Genomic DNA, 6,011 nt, shown 5'->3' on the forward strand with positions numbered 1-6,011 from the left:
CTTTTCTTCCAAGGAGTAAGCATCTTTTAATTTCATAGCTGCAGTCACCATCTGCAGTGATTTTGGAGCCCCCAAAAATAAAGTCTGACACTGTTTCTACTGTTTCCCCATCTATTTCCCATGAAGTGATGGGACCAGATGCCATGATCTTCATTTTCTGAATGTTGAGCTTTAAGCCAACTTTTTCACTCTCCTCTTTCACTTTCATCAAGAGGCTTTTTAGTTCCTCTTCACTTTCTGCCATAAGGGTGGTGTCATCTGCATATCTGAGGTTATTGATATTTCTCCTGGCAATCTTGATTCCAGCTTGTGTTTCTTCCAGTCCAGCGTTTCTCATGATGTACTCTGCATAGAAGTTAAGTAAGCAGGGTGACAATAGCCAGCCTTGACGTACTCTTTTTCCTATCTAGAACCAGTCTGTTGTTCCATGTCCAGTTCTAACTGTTGCTTCCTGATCTGCATATAGGTTTCTCAAGAGGCAGGTCAGGTGGTCTGGTATTCCCATCTCTAATAATTTTCCAGATTTGACCTTGCCAAAGTCAATAAAGCAGAAATAGATGTTTTTCTGGAACTCTCTTGCTTTTTCGATGATCCAGTAGATGTTGGCAATTTGATCTCTGGCTCCTCTGTCTTTTCCAAAACCAGCTTGAACATCTGGAAGTTCACAGTTCAGGTACTGTTGAAGCCTGGCTTGGAGAATTTTGAGCATTACTTTACTAGCATGTGAGATGAGTGCAATTGTGCGGTAGTTTGAGCATTCTTTGTCATTGCCTTTCTTTGGGATTGGAATGAAAACTGACCTTTTCCAGTCCTGTGGCCACTGCTGAGTTTTCCAAATTTTCTGGCATATTGAGTGCAGCACTTGCACAGCATCATCTTTCAGGATTTGAAAGAGTTCAGCTGGAATTCTGTCACCTCCACTAGCTTTGTTCATAGTGATGCTTCCTAAGGCCCACTTGACTTTGCATTCCAGGATGTTTGGCTCTAGGCAGTTAATCTTACCTAACACATATTTCCTCTGTGAGTTACTTAAGAACAGTACACTACCTTTAGGGATCATCTAAAACAGCCAAATCACTCATAAAAAGCACAAAATTCCAAAAATCCAGTAATTGTATTCTGAAAAGGACACTTGTTTACAGTGTGAGAACTGAGACAAGATAGGCTGTCACCTTTTTCCATTTCATCAGGGATTATACATTTCAGGGGACTGGTACAATGTATAACTGTATAATTATATAATTATAAATGTATAATCATACAATGTATAATTTATAATGTATATTTTTTTTTTGCTGCTCTGCACATCAATATGCCATTAGTTTTGATTTCAGGGTTACTAATTTTAGTAAATGAATTCACAATCTGTGAAAAATAAATATACACTAACAACATGCTTTGTTCAGTATTTTTTCAACTTGAGTTTGGGAAGCCATATTTCTACTAATGAAGCCTAAAAATTCTGGCTTTTCTTTTTTTTTTTTTTTTTTTTTGGTAGAGAGTACCACACTGATGACTGCCACAGGTTCAAACATCAATACAAAAGTTCTGAAGGACTTGTACATGGTTACCATGAACTGCTCAGGAGACTTGCTGTCTCTTCTGTTGGCACTGAGCCAGAAAATCTAGCTTCCTAGAAACATTATTTCATTATCCTCTCTGGGATGGCAGGAGAATAATCCCAATATGAAACAAGAAGAGTTGAAATCTAAAATACCTGTTCCCAACTGTTAATTTCAAAGGACTCTCAGGAGGATTAAATGATGGTATGAATCTATATGCCAAAAAAAATTACAGGAAAATTGAGGGTTTCCATTTTCTGTTTGGTTGGCAAGACTGCAACTATTTATGAAATGAGATTGATATTCGAGCGTCACAAATTACCTCAGCAGGGTTACACACAGCAGAAGGGAATTGGGTCTTAGTTTTTATTAGTTGGCAATTTTGAGCCAATCATCCTAAAGACTATCATAATGATAAAAAGGGGGAAAAAATTATATTTCTTAGTCTATGTGGCTGCCATAACAAAATACCATAGACTGAGTAGCTTAAACAACATAAATTTATTTCTCACTGTTCTGGATGCTGACAAGTCCAAGGTCAAGATGCCAAGAGACTCTGTTTCTGATGAGCACTCTCTCCACGACTTGTAGACAGCAGCCTTCTCATTGTTTCCTGATGTGTTTCAGGGTGAGGAGAAGGGAGGGAAAGAAGCAGGAATGGGAGAGAGAATGAGCTCTCTGGCATCTTCTTGTGCTGTGCTTAGTCGCTAGCTCTGTTGTGTCCGATTCTTTGCAATCCCATGGACTGTAGCCTACCAGGATCCTCTGTCCATGGGCATTCTCCAGGCAAGAATACTGGAATAAGTTGCCATGCCCTCCTCCTCCAGGGGATCTTCCCAACCCAGGGATCAAATCCATGTCTCCTGCATTGCAGGCCGATTTTTTGCCATCTGAGACACCAGGGAAGCCCAAGAATACTGGCGTGGGTAGCCTATCCCTTCTCCAAGGGAATGTCCCAACCCAGGAATTGAACTGGGATCTCCTGAATTGCAGGCAGATTCTTTACCAGCTGAGCTACCAGGGAAGCCCCTATTGACCCTGGACAGGTGAATTTTCATTCCAATCCCAAAGAAGGACAGTGCCAAAAAATGTTCAAACTACCCAACAATTGCACTCATTTTGCATACTAGTAAGGTTATGCTCAAAATCCTTCAAGCTAGGCTTCAGCAGTATGTGAAATGAGACCCAGATGTACCAGCTGGGTTTAAAAAAAGGCAGAGGAACCAGAGATCAAATTGCCAACATTCGTTGGATCATAGAGAAATGAAGGGAATTTCAGAAAAATATCTGCTTCATTGACTATGAGAAAGCCTTGACTATGTGGATCACAACAAACTGTGGAAAATTCTTAAAGAGATGGGAATACCAGACTACCTTACTGTCTCCCGAGAAACCTGTATGCAGGTCGATAAGCAACAGTTAGAGCTTTATAGGGAACAACTACCTGGTTCAAATTTGGGAAAGGAGTATGTCAAGACTGTGCATTGTCACCCTGTTTATTTAACTTATATGCAGAGTAGATGATGTGAAATGCCAGGCTGGATGACGCTCAAGTGGGAATCAAGGTTGCCGGGAGAAATATCAACAACCTCAGATATGCAGATGACACCACTCTAATGGCAGAAAATGGAGATGAAGTAAAGAGCCTCTTGATGAGGGTGAGAGAAGAGAGTGAAAAAGTTGGCTTTTCACCAAAAACTAAGATGATGGCATCGGTCCCATCACATCATGGTAAATAGAAGGGGAAAAAGTGGGAGTCGTGACAGATTTTACTTTCTTGTACTCCAAAATCACTGCAGATGATGAGTGCAGCCATGAAATTAAAAGACACAGGCTCCTTGGAAAAAAAGGTGTGACAAACCTAGACAGCTTATTTAAAAAGAAAGACATCACTTAGTCAACAAAGATTCGTATAGTCAGAGCTATGGAATTCGCCTGCAATGCAGGAGACCCCAGTTTGATTGATGGTTCGGGAAGATGCTGGAGAAGGGAAAGGCTACCCACCGCAGTATTCTTGGGCTTCCATCATGGCTCAGCTGGTAAAGAACTCCCCTGCAATGCAGGAGACCTGCGTTCAATCCCTGGGTTGGGAAGATCCCCTGGAGAAGGGAAAGGCTACCCACTCCTGCATTCCTGCCTGGGAAATGCCATGGACAGAAGAGCCTAGCAGGCTACAGTCCATGTGATCACAAGAGTCGGACATGACTTAGCTACTAAATCACCACCATCACATATGAATTTAGGGAGGAAACCGAGACTAAACCACCACCACCACCAGTTCAACCTACAGCAAAATGGGAAGGCCGTGCATTTTGAGACGTGCAGCCCTAAGCAACTACTAGTTTACCAACACTGAGCTCTTAGGCAACAACCTGTTTACTCAGCTATTATATGCTAAATATTTTGTAATAATAAAAAAAATGGAATGAAAATCAACTTGGAAGTTTGAGTTTAAGAGGTTTCTGTATTCTAAAAAAAAATGTTAACTAAACTTCTGCACAGTTTTGTTTAAAGAAGAACTGCAGATATTCAATTAATTTCCATCATATGCCTTCTATGATTGCTAAAATGGGCACAGTGCTCTATGACTATAAAGTCCTTATATATTATTACTATTTTAAAACCTCAGTTCACTAAGATAAGAAAAAACTATTACCATCATCAATCCTATGCTAGAGATAAAGAAAATAGGGTCCAGGAGATTTGAACTGGAGCAAATAATACAATAGTGATGAAATGATCAATAAATTCTTTCAGTGTGATTAACCTTTTACACTTTTGAAGGTAGCATAGTAATTCATACCAAAACCAACTACTTAATCTCTTGAAATCTATCCTGGATAACAATAGAAGAGTATGAGAAAATCTGTAAAAATTGGAAACAATGTGTATGTCCAGGTATAAGATGTTAGTTACATACATTAATGTATAACTGTTAAAAAGAGCAAGCTCTCTACTGATGGATAATGGAAAGGGTCTCATGACATACAGGAAAGAGAAAGTCTAAATAAAAGTCAAAAGCAAATATAATATTACTTCTTTTACTTTTTTCTACTGTTCAATGTATTTGTCTCTCCATCTATACAGAAAATGTAGAAAAATATTTGGATATTGCACATTTAACAGCAGCTACATCTGAGTGGTAGACTTTTGGATAATTTTTTATTTATCTTTCATCATCATGTTCATGTTAAAAGAAAAAATAAAGTTACTTTACCTTTTTTAATTAAAACATTTCTGCAGAAATTTTGAACAAATTATCCATGATATTAAGTGTTACCCACCATCCAGGGATGTCCTGAGAACAGGATATTTCTTATTGGAAATTACTTTTAAATTACAGGAGGGGTGGCAGTGAGGAGATATCCCTCGTCCAAGGTAAGGAGCAGCGGCTGTGCTTTGCTGGAGCAGCCGTGAAGAGATACCCCATGTCCAAGGTAAGAGAAACCCAAGTAAGAAGATAGGTGTTGAAAGAGGGCATCAGAGGGCAGACACACTGAAATCATAATCACAGAAAACTACTCAATCTAATCACACTAAGACCACAGCCTTGTCTAACTCAATGAAACTACACCATGCCCGTGAGGCCACCCAAGACGGCCGGGTCATGGTGGAGAGGTCTGACAGAATGTGGTTCATTGGAGAAGGGAATGGCAAGCCACTTTAGTATTCTTCCTTGAGAACCCCATGAACAGTATGAAAAGGCAAAATAATAGGATACTGAAAGAGGAACTCGCCTGGTCAGTAGGTGCCCAATATACCACTGGAGATCAGTGGAGAAATAACTCCAGAAAGAATGAAGGGATGGAGCCAAAGCAAAAAAAATACCCAGTTGTGGGTGTGACTGGTGATAGAACCAAGGTCTAATGCGATCAAGAGCAATATTGCATAGGAACCTGAAATGTCAGGTCCATGAATCAAGGCAAATTGGAAGTGGTCAACCAGGAGATGACAAGAGTGAACGTTGACATTCTAGGAATCAGTGAACTGAAATGGACTGGAATCGGTGAATTTAACTCAGATGACCATTATATCTACTACTGTGGGCAGGAATCCCTTAGAAGAAATGGAGTAGCCATCATGGTCAACAAGAGTCCAAAATGCAGTACTTGGATGCAATCTCAAAAACAACAGAATGATCTCTGTTCGTTTCCAAGGCAAACCATTCAATATCACAGTTATTCAAGTCTATGCCCCAATCAGCAACACTGAAGAAGCTGAAGTTGAACAGCTTTATGAAGACTTACAAGACCATTTAGAACTAACACCCAAAAAAGATGTCCTTTTCATTATAGGGGACTGGAATGCAAAAATAGGAAGTCAAAAAATACCTGGAGTAACAGGCAAATTTGGCCTTGGAATACGGAATGAAGCAGGGCAAAGACTAATAGAGTTTTGCCAAGAAAATGCACTGGTCATAGCAAACACCCTCTTCCAACAACACAAGAG

Source organism: Ovis aries, chromosome 9 (genome assembly GCF_016772045.2).
Source record: "Ovis aries strain OAR_USU_Benz2616 breed Rambouillet chromosome 9, ARS-UI_Ramb_v3.0, whole genome shotgun sequence".
In the NCBI taxonomy this organism is placed as follows: Eukaryota; Metazoa; Chordata; class Mammalia; order Artiodactyla; family Bovidae; genus Ovis; species Ovis aries.